Genomic DNA, 16,374 nt, shown 5'->3' on the forward strand with positions numbered 1-16,374 from the left:
GGGGTGAGTATATGACAATGGGTAGCGGGTGTTGACAACGGGTGGCACTGTGGTCTAAACCACAGAGCCTAGGGCTTGCCGATCAGAAGGTCGGCAGTTCAAATCCCCGCGATGGGGTGAACTCCCGTTGCTCGGTCCCAGCTCCTGCCCACCTAGCAGTTTAAAAGCATGAAGTGCAAGTAGATAAATAGGTACCGCTCTGGCGGGAAGGTAAACAGTGTTTCCGTGCATTGCTCTGGTTCACCAGAAGTGGCTTAGTCATGCTGGCCACATGACCCGGAAGCTGTACCTCAGCCAGTAAAGCGAGATAAGCGCCGCAACCCCAGAGTCGGCCACAACTGGACCTAATGGTCAGAGGTCCCTTTACCCTTTACCTATATGACAATGAGCTTCCATTCTGATTTCATCTTGATTTGTTTGCATGGCTATATGTTTTCATGATAATCAATGGTTTATTCCTCATTTTTTGTGTATTTCCCTGTCACTTCCCTAACTACAAAAAGTTTTGGGTTTGTTTGTTTTTAAGGTGGAAGTGTTGTGCCAGAGCAACAGACTACTTTAATCCATTTTAATTGCGCAAACCTCAATTTCTGGTATGCAAATGAATCTTTCCCACAAAATACTGAATTGACCAAAGGATAACCCACCCATCTCTTGCACAATTGTCCACTTCCTATATGGTGGCTCTCCATACATACATACATGCATGCATGCATACATACATACATACATACATAATTTTATATGTATGTCCCCTTTCCACAGTTCAAACCATGCTCAAGGCAGCTTACAACATAAAAAATACATAACTACAACATAACGAAAGTAGTTATAAATAAATAAAACATTAAAAAATACACAACCAAACAGTTTCCACATAAATCACAGCAAGATCTAAAACAGATACAAAAAAACAAGAGCAACAACCCCTGTCCCAACAAAAACTCCTAAACAATGCACCATCCCAAGAGCCTGTTCAGTAGCCTCGGCTTTTGTAGCTGGAGTCAGTCAGGGCTCTGCCCACCTAGGCCAGGTGGAAAAGACAAGCAAAACAGGGAGCAAGTCTCATAGCCAAGATGGTATTTCAGCTGCGAAAAAGAAATATGAGGCTACCGAGAAGGCTGATTGGGAAACTTAAGCTTTCCTTAAAAATGACTAAATACTGGAAGCAACCCATTTTATTTATCTTACTGTACGGTATGATCTACAGTATTTAGCAGAAAAATTCCCAAGTGCCTGGCAGAATACAAAAAAAAAAACCCCAAACAAACCCAGACTATGTAATGAATATGCAGAAGAGGATTTGGAAGACAGCAGATGACAAATGGAACACGAGTTTACAGCAACATAAAACAGCAAATCCTTTCATGTATATACAAGGTTATCACTTGCAAAGCGGCAGGGTAATCCTGCTTGAAGAGAAAGGTTGCAATAGATGACCCAGGTCATCCCCTACCCCACCAACGCCCCAATCCTATCTGCTGCGGACCTTCTAGCAAGATATGTCAGTAATTCCAGGTAAGAGCTTTCTTAGTGAACTCTGAAAGCTAAACAGACCATGAAGCAATTAACAGCACAAGCCTATCCATTCAGAACCTTGTGTTCAGCAGCGCTTACAACCAGGTAACTGTATATCGGATTTTAGCCAGCATTAACAAAAGCTGCGGTCCTCCGCTCTATTCACACTTCTGTTTACCATGCACTCGCTCAGTTTCCAGGGCTGGGTTTTTAATCTGTGCTTAAACAACGTTGTCTAAAATGTATATGCATCCCGTATTTTGTTGTGATGAATTGTTTCTCAAACCAGCTTCATATCGATCGGGTGTCCTTAAGTTTGTCTTCGGCCGAGGCGTGAACCCCTTTACAGAAGGTGAAGACATTTCTGCCCCGTGAACACCCACTGGTGTGTACACAAACAGAAACAAACTCGACACTAATGAAGTTGTGTTGATGTGAACAGCTAGAGGGGAAGGAGCTGTGAAATGCACCAAAAACCAACAACCCTTCCCTGTGCTCTAAGGCGGTAACGTGAACACATTCTGACACACACTTTTATTCTTAAGGCCCACTGAACTTTTAGTTCAAACTTCAGCGTTTGAAGTGAACGTGCCTAGGTTCAGGCTGACCAAGAAGTTTGATTTTGCACTACAGCAAAGCAGGTTCCATTTGCAGAGGTATATAGTTCCTCGGATTTGCCTGCAGCTCTTTGGAATGGAAATCATTCTAGAACTAATGTGAAGGTCTGCTGTAAGTGGACGCTGACACACTTTAAACAATGGAACAGTTCACAAAGGACGCCTGGATGTACGTTCTATAATAGTACGTAACAGCCTCATGCGACTGTCTGGTACCTCATCCCACATTGCAGCTGATGTTACTAAGCACAGACTCCAGGGCTTCAACATCCAACTTTTCTTCCCATCTCCACCCCCTTGCTGTTTACAATCTTCCTGACAAAAAGTTACAGAGAATACCAAGCGCTGCATACTACTTTGTAACATTTGGGTTGGCCTAATAAAGGTACAGTGGTACCTCGGGTTACATACGCTTCAGGTTACATACACTTCAGGTAACCCAGAAATAGTGCTTCAGGTTAAGAACTTTGCTTCAGGATGAGAACTGAAATCGTGCTCCGGGGGCGCAGCAGCAGCAGGAGGCCCCATTATGTAAAGTGTTTCTTCAGGTTAAGAACAGTTTCAGGTTAAGTACGGACCTCTGGAACAAATTAAGTACTTAACCCGAGGTACCACTGTACTGCCCTAGTATGTGTTGTGGACTTTTTTTCTCATGGGCCAACGTACCGACCTCTTTGTGTTTTTAAACACATAGCGACGGAGGAAGCCGCACAGGCGCCTGGGGAGCATGCCCTGGGGCGAGGGCAGGGTGAGCCACCTATAGGGGTGGGGCAAGGGCAGGGCGCACCATGGAGCCTCCGGAGTCTGCCTGCCTCCTCCCACTCAGCTGCCCTACAGCTGGGGGCAAGGCAGCGGACAGACCGTTTGGGCAGCATGGAGCCTGTGCGTGCCCAAGCCACCGTTTCTCTCCCAGGAAAGACATGTGGCTTGGGTGCACTGCAGGCCTTGCGGTGAGTGCCGCCTGGCATTTTGTCAACCCCCCTCAGTGGTGACACCCGGGGCAGACCACCCCCACCGCACCCCCTTCCTCCCCCCCCCACACACAACACTTCTTACTTCCCACAGGCAACCAGACAAGTGGATATCCACAAGCCTCTTCTACAACACAGAGAATATTTTTATTTAAAGCAGACATATTAAACCACATTCACTGAAACTAAGCTGGTTCTGCAAATGCTGTAATCCGTTTTCAGGGCTTTGTAGCTTGCATAGCGTATTTATGATTTCCAGAAGGTGAATGGAGGTTGCTCAGGTTTGCAAGGTAAGGCAGATTTCCTCAGCGTTTCCCAAGATAAACATTGCGAGAAGTGATCATTGCATCTCATCACCACTTCTTAATTTGCCTAGGGCTGCAACCATGCGTACATACACTTACTAGGCAGTGGGTCTTACTTCCGAGTAAATATCCTCCAGATATCGTCATGCATATTTTACAACAGTAAAAACAAGATAATGAATGATACAAAGTGCAGATCAACTTTCGCTGAGAGAACAAGATATTTGTATCCTTTTGTGATGACACACCAGAATCGGCACCACTTTTATATAAATTGATACAAATGGGCGACTAAAAGAAAGTGATGCTTTTGTATGAAAAGTGCCTCATAATGTGCTTTAAAAGAAACTGTGAAAATATTTATCCAGATTTATTACTGACGGTCTCTGTAGCTTTTTCTATAATAGACTGCACTTACAGGGGATATTTGTAGAATGATGGCAGAAAGTGGCAATAGATTGACAACTTCTCCCCCTATGTTAAGCCTAAGATTGCACATGAGAACAAATGCAGATCACAACTAATTCAAGCAAGTTGCAAAGTCATAACTGGCTCATTCTTAAAAGCAGAAACAACCCAGATTCAACAAGCCATTTTCCAGCTGTTTCCCCCATTTTTCATGCTTCATCCACCTTAGGTCCTTCATAAACCACAAGGGAATGTGCAGAAGGAAGAGGAAGGAGAATAGACCTGGAGGCATCTATATCGATTCCCTTACCAACTTGCTGTTCCATGGGTTAACAGAGCAGTCAAAGTCAGTGTGAACAACCTCCAGAGAATACTCCACCTAGCTTCAGTAATCTCCAAAACCACATGTGAGTGTGTGTGTATACTCAGTGCAAATAACTCCTGCCTTTGAAGATTGCTCTCCGGAGGCCACAGTGGAATACCTGAGTGAAACAGAAAAGTCTGCAGTTCAGAGTCAACTGCTAACAGATTATTATTCTCTCATGAAGTTTTGTAAGGCAGAGATATCCAGGAAAGATGTCCCAGTGTTTCTAATTCTGTATAATGAAATGTTAGCAGCACTGATTCACAATGAAGCTAGGAATATAAAGTACAAGAGCAGGGTAAAAAATGGTAAAAATAGCATCGTATGCAAATGACACATCGCTGCCAGACATATGCAATACTATAAATAAACTGGACCTCTGAATGATAAAAGCATAGCCAGGATTTCAGATAACACAATAAATAGATCGAGAAGAGAACTTAATACAGATTAGTGTAGTGAGAATTCAACAAGCATAAGAAAGAGTTCTTGCTTTCATTAACAAGTTATCTGTAAGACATTCGGAATTATACTTGAGGCTTCCTTCTGGTATATCTTGTTCCACTTTCTCAACATTATACAGAACTCTGCTGTCATAATCATTCACCTCTTCTTGCACACAGCAAGGGACACAATCCTTCAATTCCTTACATTGTTTTGTTCCAGTCTTTCCCAATCAAACACCAGCTTGCCTCCGCAGCCTTCTCCTATCCTATTTCTTTGCCCTTTCCCCAAGGCCTTCCCTCCTTCGTGGTGATTTGGCACCTCCATCTTCACCACCTTCAGCTACCAAAATGTCTCCTGTTCTCATTAAAGGCTCCCCCCATATATTCTGTCACAAATTCCAAACTCCTTCTCAGAGCATCTGAGGTGCAATATTGCCCCTCTCCTACTGAAAAGCACTCTCCAAACAATTTTTCCACGCAGCAGTTGGCTCAATCCCATTAATCCTCATTTGTAAGGAAGCTGAAGTTTGTCTTACTGCATTCATAGTACTTGCATTTGTGCCTTTACCTCGCCTCTTTTATTCCACTCCTTGCCGCTTTCATCGTTTGTTCCTGGTGTCCATCTTTTCGAGCAACTTAAGAAAGCTCTTGGACTTCAGACATGACACATCACTTTCTTCAATATCAAAAACAATATTGTAGTAAAAACACACACCCAAAAGCCCCATTTATAATCACTGAAAGAATGATTCAGAGTAGACCTACTGACGCTACTAGGCATGCCTAACTTAGATTCACCAATTTCAATGCATCTACTCTAAGTAGAACTTAGTTGGATGCATAGTATGAACAAGGCCGGCCCAGGACATTTTGCCACATGAAGTGAAACAGAAAATGCCAGGGGGGGTGTCCTCTGCTCCCACCATCACTGCCTGAGGTGACTAGAGGCGGCCCAGGGAAGCACTGAAGGTGGTGGGGGAGGAAAAAAAGAGGCTGGAGAAGAGCAGGGGGGCAGCAGCATGGTTGAGGCGGCAGCGGGCGACAAACACAGGAGGCAAGGAGTGGTGTACTCCTGGGGCCTCCATATCTATAGCACCTCACTGAGCCACATGGGTGGGACAGTCCTGGGCATGAGGTGTGAACTACATCACAGAAAAGACCTAAAGGATTCCCATTTGTTATTAAATTTACATGTTTTTAGATACCTTTAAATGTTTTGAATTATGGCAGGTTATAAATTTAATAACTGATCAGTTGTGTATACCATATAAGAAAAAAATGTGGGGGAAGGATAACAGTAGGCCAGTTGAGGATTGGATACACAGAGGAATTACAGTGGTGCCTCGCAAGACGAAAATAATCTGTTCCGTGAGTCTCTTCGTCTAGCGGTTTTTTCGTCTTGCTAAGCAAGCCCATTAGCGGATTAGCGCTATTAGCGGTTTAGCGGCTATTAGCGGCTATTAAAGGCTTAAGGGATTAGCGGATTAGCTGCTAAAAGGCTATTAGCAGCTTAGTGCCTTAGAAAAAGGGGGTGGGGAGCGGAAAAAAACCCCCAGGAATCGCAAGACATTTTCGTCTTGCAAAGCAAGCCCATAGAGAAATTCGTCCTGCGAAGCACCTCCAAAACGGAAAACCCTTTCGTCTAGCGGGTTTTCCGTCTTGCGGGGCACCACTGTACTTAACAACTGAATGGTAAATCATTATCGCCAGATATACATTTCTTCAACAATCAATATAAACTAATAATGCCCTGGTATCTAACTCCCTGGGAGTTAAAAAAAAAAATGATGTATGGATCACAACAGGGAAGTGTTGAAGATATAATGGAATACAAAAGGCTTTTCATCCATATCTGATGAACTTGTCTTGAGGTAAAATATATTTTCCCTGGAAGAATGAAGTAAAACTATAGAAGTGATGCTGTACAAATTTCATATGAGAATAACCCCCCCCCCAGCCCATCAAGCACTGGTGGCCCATTGGAGAAAGTCTTCAGGAGTGATTGCTCTAACTGCCACAGCAGTTGAAAAATTCAAAATTCACTTCCTTGATAGATCCTCAGGAGCTGCACCTATAAATTTCAACTTAAGGTGTAAATTTCCCCTTAGTCCAAACATCTGTTTCTCAAGTTATTTTCCTAATGGCAACCCCCAATTTTAAGTGTTCAGTTTCAATGCACTGTCATGAACATACTTGCCTGAAGTGTGCTGTGGCAGTGAAAGGGGATAATAGTAATTATTAAGCAACAGAAGGTTGCTTGATCAGTCTCTGAGGCATCCACAGTTCAGATCACTTCACCTCCAGAAAAATGTGGCGGACAAAAGATCAATGAAAATGGTGCGGTAGATACATTATCTTCCTTATAAAGAAAAGCTGAACCAGCTTAAATAAAAACCAGCTTTCTTGCAAGATAGGGAAGAAGCGTCAGGATAGCAAAAAATAATAATACCAACTCCCCCCCCCAAAAAAAAAGTGTAATTGGGGTGGGAGGAGACAATTTAAGAAAGAAATTTTTCATTTCCTTTCAAAATATAAAAACCCTGTTGATTGACTGATTGACTACTAAGGTCCCAAGATGGGTGACAACATTAAAAACAATTTAGAACAACTTGTCGTCCCTTGACAATTGTGCGTAAATGGATTTGAGACCAAGGAATTTCTCAGAACACACAATTAATCTATGGAACGAATAGCCACATGAACTTTGTGGTGGGTACTAATTTAAAATGCTTGTTTAAAATAATCAGATGAAACACAGAGAACACATCTGTTAGGGGCTGCTAGCTGGGGCAGCCAGAGTCGCATTAACTATGTTTTAGAGACAGCAAGCCTCTGATTACCAGATGTTAAGTACTAACAACAGGGATGGCCATCAATATCAAGCCCAGCTTGTGACTCTCCTTGTGACATATGGCGGCCAACTCTTAGGAAACGGGAATGCTCAGCTAGATAAACTCTTGGGCAATCCCTGTGCTCTTAAGCTGCAGCTCCATGCAGAAACATGAAATCAAGAGAGGCAGGGTTGAAAGCTATCATAAACGTGCAAATACATATAATCAGTAACTATCTAAAATGCTTTCAAAGCATACTTTTCATTTCCACAGTAATATAAATGAAACACTAGCTATGTGACAACATAATTAGCTGTGTCAATAAAGTCAGTGAAACTGGCAAGATTACTTTCCAAATTCTGGAAAATAAGAGCTCTTGAGATTTATGCATGTTAATTCTTACACACTGCCACAAGAATACAACCCATTTGTCTCTGAATGTCTACATTCAATTAGATGCACTTGACAGATGTTTGCTCCTTAACCAGTGATTCATTTAGAAATTTGTAACCATTTCTAGGGTCTACAGTTCTCCAGAACTGCTGTCTATTCATTCACGGCTTGCATAAGATTTAAACAAATTAAAATTACCATTCCCATTTTTTAAGAGAGTTGATTAAGTAATTTAATTAAATCTAATTACTTTTGAATCTCCATTCAACACAATATCAAAGTTTAATGTGGAGTAAGAATCATAATATTCCACAGGGTATTCCCCTGGCCAACTGTCATTTCTTATCTGTTGGGGAAAAAATATACTGGTCAAACGGGGCCAAGTCAAACCAACTGCAACTCAGTACTTCATACTGAAGGGCCACTTAAAACTTATGTACAGTATTTCCCACACAGAAGGGGTTTTTTGTATAGGAAAAACATCAAAACCTTGAACAGATTTTGATGTGCAGTGATCACTCTTATGTCTATTTTGCTGCATGTACATGCATTGAAGGGGCGAACTGACAAGTTAATTACATTTAGCTTTCATGAGCACTCCGTATCTCCCATTCAGTGTTTTTTTTTTTTTTAAGGAAAAAAGGCAATTTAGATGTTCTGTCTCTTTACAGTGCACAGAATGTAACTTTAAAATTAGGAGTACCATTCAGCTGTCATTCAAACAAGATTTAAAGGTGCTCTGAATATCTTAAAATGCATTGGAGAGGAATATGAAAAGCGGGTTATGCAATCAAGGAAACTAGTATCTGTTGGGCATTGCAGACATCTTGCCCTGGGGGAGGAAAAAGGTGAAATGCGTAATGCAATTTTTCCATTAAACATTTCAGTGATTCAATTGAAACTTAAGTGACCAACATCCTACCACATATTTCAGAATGTCTTATTTAAATCACCAACATCAAATATTTGAAAATGACTTACTAGGAGATCTGCCTGGAGGTAGGACATATTGTTAGCAATTATTCTTCCACCTGAACTTTATAAATGCGTGCTTCGGAATGTTATGTTTCAAATTAATTGTACTGCTCTCTTTGTAACTAATTGCAATACATCCTAACTGTATCCCCAGAATGAGTGTTGCATACATCTAGTATTTTAATGTGTTATTTAAAACAAGTCACACCAAGGTCAGAATCATATATAACATTTGCCTAATGATACTGTTAATTTACCGAGGAAGGAGAATCAACACTGTACACAGAACAAGGGAAAACTATTGCAAAATATGACCTAGCACTGCCAAAATGTGTCAGCATTGTCATTCAGTTTTTGGCACTTATTCCCTCCAGATTTCTGGCTATTTGTCCCTGTGCAATTCTCATTTAAGAAGTGTATGTAAACAAATAAAACAGTAAGTAGCAAAGACACTCTATACATTTTTAAATGTTATAATCTGAACATCTTATTCTAGAATATACATCTGGGCCACTTTTGCACATTACACTACAATAAACCATAGCTTAGGACAAACACAATGGCTCTGGAGTATGTTCTTGGCTATAGATCTTGGTTAAGGAGAGATCTTAAACGTGATCCAGGCTTCAGACCACACACTAAGCCAAACCTTGGCTTGGCTACCAGCCCACACTGAGATGAAAAGCCCAGGAAAAAGCAAAACAGGCACGTGCTCTTCTATGGAAGCCGGCACTTTTGCAGTTGCAGAATTTTGGATTACCATGATGTGTGAACTAGGCCATAATGTCAGTGAATCTGAGTGGAAGGTTTAAAATGATCTAACTCAGTGATTCTTAACTAAGGCCATAAGCTCCCCCAGGTAGTGACCTATAAATTTGAGGGGAGCATTCAAGGGAGAACAAATGGAAGACATCAAGAATTTGAGGCAGTCCCTTGAAATGGCTTCTGGCAGCTAGCAGAAGAGAATTAAACCTCCTTTAGGATGAAATCTCATATCCTAGTTCCGCATGGTGAAGAGGAATTAAACAAGATTGCTCCCTTCCTGCTAGGGGCTAAAGACCAAAACAAACAAAAATAATCCATCAATATACAATGATACTAAGTATGGAAAAAGGAAAAACAAGTTATCAGAAAAATGCCAGTCAAGCTCAAATAAAGACTAGCTCTTTTTTAAGAATGGAAGAGGCCAAAAGTTCATCTAGACTAGCATCCTGTTCTCACAGCGGACAACTAAATGCCTGTGGAAAACCTGCAAGGAGGACCTGACACTCTCCTATCCTGCCGTTTCCAGCAACTGGTTTGCACCTCTGTGTACAGGGTGCAAGAAAATACCACCTCATTACAGTGGTGCCTCGCAAGACGAAATTAATTCGTTCCGCAAGTCTCTTCGTCTAGCGGTTTTTTCGTCTTGCGAAGCAACCCTATTAGCGGATTAGCGCTATTAGCGGTTTAGCGGCTATTAGCGGCTTAAGGGATTAGCGGATTAGCTGCTAAAAGGCTATTAGCGGTTTAGCGGCTTAGAAAAAGGGGGTTGGGAGCGGAAAAAAATCTCAAGACTCGCAAGACATTTTCGTCTTACGAAGTAAGCCCATAGGGAAATTCGTCCTGCGAAGCGCATTGAAAAACGGAAAACCCTTTCGTCTAGCGGGTTTTCCGTCTTGCGAGGCATTCGTCTTGCGGGGTACCACTGTATTTCCTTTTTCCTTACCTCTGCCATCTCTGCATTCCATTGGCCAAGATGAATTACAGGACCATCTATTTAGGCTTACTTGGGGCAGGGGAGGCAGAGAGGGGATTCAGTGATGATGTCATGCATTTTTGGTGGGTGGCAGTAGATTAAAGGCTAAGAACCACTGCTCCAACTTAACCCCTCATGTTGTGACCAATTACAAATTAACACTACCAAGAAGACTATACAGTTCCACAACCATTGTGCAGCAACAACAAAATGACTCAACTTTGGAGGTGTACACACAGTCCGAAGCATATAATAGTGGTTTGACTGCTTAAGACAGAGATGGGGAACTTGGTATAAATCAATATAGAACCACTTTGCGTACGCACACACAAAAGTATGCACACACACATAATTAGCTACTATGTTATATGATTCCATTTATATTATTTCTATACTGTATCCCATTATACATTTATACCCCACCTGCTAATACAGGCACAGGCAAACTCCAGCCCTCCAGATGTTTGGGACTACAACTCCCATCATCCCTGACCACTGGTCCTGTTAGCTAGGGATGATGGGAATTGTAGTCCCAAACATCTGGCGGGCCGGAATTTGCCTATGCCTGTGCTAACAGATCTACTCAAGGAAATTACAATGGCTTGGATCCTAATTTCTAACGAGCAGAAGTCAGCTCATGGAATATATCTGCAAGTGGCAATGGGGATGGCAATTTTTGCCACTTCCTTATTTCCCATATAGTCCTTGTGCCCTCTGGAAATCTGATCCAGAGGATTGGGGGACCCACACCAGCAACATGGAAGCTGGAAGCTGCTGGAGCAGGGGACAGGAATATGTGGAAACTGTCTCCTTTTAAGCATGCAAGGAAAGAATGGCCCACTGTCTCGAGTATTTCTCAAAAAACCGGTATCTGCACTGTGTGGATCAATACATATCTACAAAAGCTGCCTCTGCCTCCTCCATGAAAATTACCTCCTCCTCCCACTCCAAGCCAATTTTGGTTTGGAGAAGCCAACGCATCTTTTATGCACCGTCTTCCCTCCTTGCTGAAGCCCACTCCTGGGCATCTGTCTCTTTGTCTAATTTGCAGCATGACAGCTAAGAAAGTGACAAAGATAGAACAATCAGATCTGAGCACAACAGCGCAGGATGTGACAAATAAGAAAAATAGGAAGGTAGAAAATGCAACTGTCTCTATACTAATAATGTGAGGCCCAAATGGAAGGAGAGGATGGGGAAGAAAATAACTTCCGAGCAATGGGTCACAATGAACCTCCACCTCCCCTGCTCATGTCAAACACCGGAGGGGAGAAACGCACCCTCATGCCAATATAAGGAATATTCCTTGCAACTGAGAACAGCACACAGGCAGTGGCCCTCAGCCAGTCACAGCAGGGACCTTATAGCTGAAGGGAGGCAGGAACACTGCTGTAAAAGCTGAGGAACATGTGCTCTGAACTCAATTGCAAACCCCCCCCCCCAAAAAAAAAGAATAATTTTGAAGGCAAGGGAGTAATCGTTGGGACGAGAGGAGCAGAGAGAGGCAAGTGCCCTCCAAGACAAGTAGCTCACTCTGCCTCACCCCCCATTGTTGGACCCTACTCATTACTTAGAAGGAAAGGCACATTTCATATACAAAGTAGAAGCATTATCATACACTAGAAATTCAAAATATCTGAAGCATGATTACTTGAAAGTCAATAGGGATTACTGACAAGAAAATATATTCAGGATGGGAGAGTTAAAGTAATGTATGCCATTATTTCTGTTTCAGAAATCCACCATGTGGGACACAACTCACCTCACTCCCTGAAATGCATTTTTGTCCGTTCTATGCACACCTCAAAAAAAAAAAATTAAGTGTGGATCACAGTTGCCCTTCATCACCAAAAGGTGGGAAGCAAATTAATTTATCTAAGAGGCTGGTTTCCTTTTGGTAGCAAGTACTAAATTTAGGGACTTAGTTTTTCTATATATTTTACGTTCAGTATTGTTGCATCAAAATCCATTTCCAAAGCAAGTGCAATCTAAAGACGTGAGGATTCGGAATCAAATCATGTTTTTATGAGCAGTTGAGTGCACCTGCAGTCATCTGATTAGAGACCTAGCAGCTACCAGCAAGCAGGTGAGGCATGGACTTCCTTCATATAGATTAACTATACTTAACATATACATATAGATTAACTATATACTGTACTGTATTTGCAAATCACACTACTGTACTAAACACCCACATGACCAGAACCTGGTGATCTCTAATTAAGCAAAAACCCGGAAAGTGCAACCATGTGTGTTTTAAACCAGGAAACTAAAAAACAGGAGGCGCTGTTGTTGTTTCAGGGAAGAATTGGGGCAGCCTGTAGAATAAGTAAAATGAGCAGGCTTTTGAAGAGCCACACTCCCAAGGGAAGGGGAGGCAGCCCAAAACTTTAATAGTGGCAGGTGTCATTTACCATGTCGGGAAGAGGGGGGCAAGTATAGCCATGAGATCACATTCATAATTTTTATTACTATTATTTTAGACAACCATTCTTTAGACACAGAATGATCAAACCGCGGTAGGCAACCTTTGCAAAGGAAAAAGAGAGAGCTCAGTACTGGAGGGGGGGGCGTTATTTATTGCTGGTCAGTTAATCCAGAGTGGAAAAATATAAAGCTATTTGTGCAGATTTTCACAGATCCCAGTTCAGTATCATTATGCACCACTCCCCTCCCAGGGAATAACGAAATGCTAAACTAAGGCTGCCATCGCACTTGGGGGGCAAGTGCCGCCGAACCCAGCAAGGCTTACATCCGAGTAACCCTGCAAGGGCGGTGAGGAAAGCATTCGTTTTGTCAACCCTGCTGGTGCATATACAGTACTTATATTGGAAGCGAGCGGGCTGCCTGGCTCCTTGCTCCCTCGCTTGCAATGGCCGGCTGTCCCTCCATCAGCCCTCCCATCTCTCCCGAATATCCCCGCCGACCCAGAGGGCGAGCTCCTGCGGCGCGACATAGGGCCCACCCCCTTCTCTCTCCGCCCCGGTTCTCCACAAGGCGCGAGGGATGGGAGGGGGGCGGCTAGAGAGTAGAGAGAGAGAGGACGGCAAACAAAATGGAGACTTACGCTCACTCTCTGGCAGCTTATTGCGCGTGCGCCATGGAAACGTCAGGCGAGGGCTGGCAAAGAGACAGCGGCGGCTCGCGTTTTGGGCAGCGCAGGCGCACTCACGCTAGAAGAGGACCAGGAAAAAAACCAAAAAACGGCCGTCGACCCTTTCTTTGCTGCTCCGGCAATGCGCGTGCGCAAAAGCTTGCGCGCCTTTTTGCCTGCTGCCTACTTGGTCCGTCCCCAAGTTAGAACCGTGATTGATTGATTGATTGATTGATTGATGATTGATTGATTGATTGATTGTATCTGAAGAAGTGTGCATGCACACGAAAGCTTATACCAAGAACAAACTTAATTGGTCTCTAAGGTGCTACTGGACTATATATATATATATATATATACAGATAACAATAATAATAATAATAATAATTAATAATATATTATTTGTACCCCGCCCATCTGGCTGGGTTTCCCCAGCAACTCTGGGCAGCTTCCACAGAGACCCAAAATACACTAAAATGTATTGAAGAGTGATTTCCCCTCCTTTCTGTTGGTGTTGGTAAACATGATATCATTATAAACAGCATTTATTATTATTATTACATTTATATCCCGCCTTTCCCCAAGGAGCTCAAGGTGGTTTACATAGTTCTCCTTCCTCCGTTTTATTCTCACAACAACCCTGTGAGGTTGGTTAAGTGGAGAGACGTGACTAGCCCAAGATCAGCCAGGGAGCTTCATGGTCAAGTTAGGAAAAGGAGCCCGATTCCCCAAGTCTTGGTCTAGCACTCAATAACTGCTATGCAACACTGCCTCTCCAGTGCACGTATTACAAATGGAGATTGATGACTCCATTGTTTGCGGAAGATACTTCCTGGTTATTGTTCACATGCACACACACAGAGACACACACATATCACACACATATAAATGCATGAACAATACACACACACACTTTTCATGGGGTGGAAGCGACAGCAGCCTATGGAGATAATACAACTGAAATGTCCATCACCGTAGCTGTGATTGGACAGCAGCCTGTACCTTCCCCTTACCTAGAAAATGCAAATCCAAAGACAGAAGTTTGTATAAATGATATATGTTATTACATAGTACATTTTTAAACATTGTTCTGTCATTCAAAGGCACATACAGTCCCTTGGCATTATCCCCAAGGGAGGGCATGGTTGGGAGACTTTTACAATGGTTCCTGCAATGTAGTCCAGTGCTTTTTTCCATGGGGAAGAAGGGGGTGTGGAGAAGCCAATGGAGAGCAAAGCTGTTAGAAAGCAGTGTTAACAACACTAGTGTATTCCAACAGGGAAGGTAGAAGAGGAGTGATTATTTGTGTGTGAGAGAGGCCTGTGAGGTCTCTTCACTTATGGTACTCAAAAAAACAAAAACAAAACATTGGCTCAGAATTCTTTAATTCTAAGCATTTATTTTTATTTTTGCACCTTGCTTCTGTTGGTAAATCTCAGGCTTCAGGTAAAAACAAGCCTGAAGCCTTTCTTCCCTGGTCTGTAGCTTACTTCTGAGTAGACCTGTTAGTCTTTCAACATGGCATGCACACACAAGAGAACAAGAATTAAAATCATTCAGACTAACCAGGATCCACACAGTTTTCTCATTTTTCTTAATCATTTAACCACCCTGCTTATAAGGCAATCATAATCCTATTTAGCTAGATGTAGGAAGATGTGTATTTAGGATTCTAACCAGTCCTCTTTTTCTAAAAAAAACCAAAAAACTGTTTAGGGGTACTCTCATTTTGACTCAAGAAAATCACCATTTTATAGTTCAAATCAGGAAAAATAAATACAGTAACTGGACAAAAGTGCAAAGATTCACAAAATGTTTAGGGGTATGCGTATCCCTGCATCCCCCCAGAAAAAAGCACTGATTCTAACCTTAGAGGCCAGGTGGAACCACTGCAGTGACAGGAATTTTGGGGTGCAGATCCATACAGGTCCCTGCTCACTGCAATTTGCTGGATGGAGCAATAATGTCTCTGTCCCTCTGCTTAACTTGCCAAGCAACACTGGGTTTTATTTTTGTTATCATATTATATTTTTGCAATAATGTTCTTCAGAATGTTCACTTTGTAAAACTTTTTTTCCATCCCACTCCCCAGAGGTTACATATTGCATAATTTATAACAGCTAGATTTGCAAGAAAGGCAGATTAAGGGATAGGATGCTGCTAGAATGGAAGAGTGTGTTTACCGGAGACAAATTTAGTACTCCGCTGTTAAGCAAGGAAAACAAATGCAAACACACGTAGCAAAATATGATGCATATTTACAGAGAATCTGTTCCCAACATTCAGCAGACCATAACAGGATTCTCTGGAACAGAAGCAGAGAAGGAACATACTGTTACACACCACTCCAATCTCCGAATGGTGTGAGATTCCAGGGGTTCCAGGGGTCTTGCCTACAGTCCGGGTTTCCTTTTGGAAATGAGGCATGGTGGAGACTGTGGTGTCTTTAGGATATATGGTTTATTTACACAAATATACAACCTGAGCCTATTGGTGGAGGGGTTTGCAGCATTAACACCCCAAGAGGGTCTTGCTTCTCCCATAGGCACAACTCTGGATTCAATGAGATGTCAGCGAATTCAGCTCTTGACTACTTTAAACTCTCCCTTTATCTAACTCATTCTGAGTTAAGGGAGAGGCCCCTCCCATTTGCCGTCTGGCACAGAGCCCTCCTCTCTTCGACTTTCCTCATGGCTCATTACCTTCCCTTTGTT

At 42.5% G+C, this 16,374-nt stretch overlaps 1 protein-coding gene across 4 annotated transcripts in view; it reads right to left on the bottom strand.

The window, feature by feature from the left end:
- Window positions 1-13,789, bottom strand: part of FHIT (fragile histidine triad diadenosine triphosphatase) — a 1,035,351-nt gene extending 1,021,562 nt beyond the window's left edge. For all 4 annotated transcript variants that reach the window (XM_083426851.1, XM_083426850.1, XM_083426849.1 and 1 more), the window contains exon 1: window positions 13,634-13,789. The gene's annotated coding sequence lies outside the window, so the exon portion shown is untranslated. The remainder of the gene's footprint in view (window positions 1-13,633) is intronic.
- Window positions 13,790-16,374: the final 2,585 nt, after the last annotated feature.

The sequence above is a fragment of the Podarcis tiliguerta genome (assembly GCF_965153285.1).
Source record: "Podarcis tiliguerta genome assembly, chromosome: 2".
Taxonomy (NCBI): Eukaryota; Metazoa; Chordata; class Lepidosauria; order Squamata; family Lacertidae; genus Podarcis; species Podarcis tiliguerta.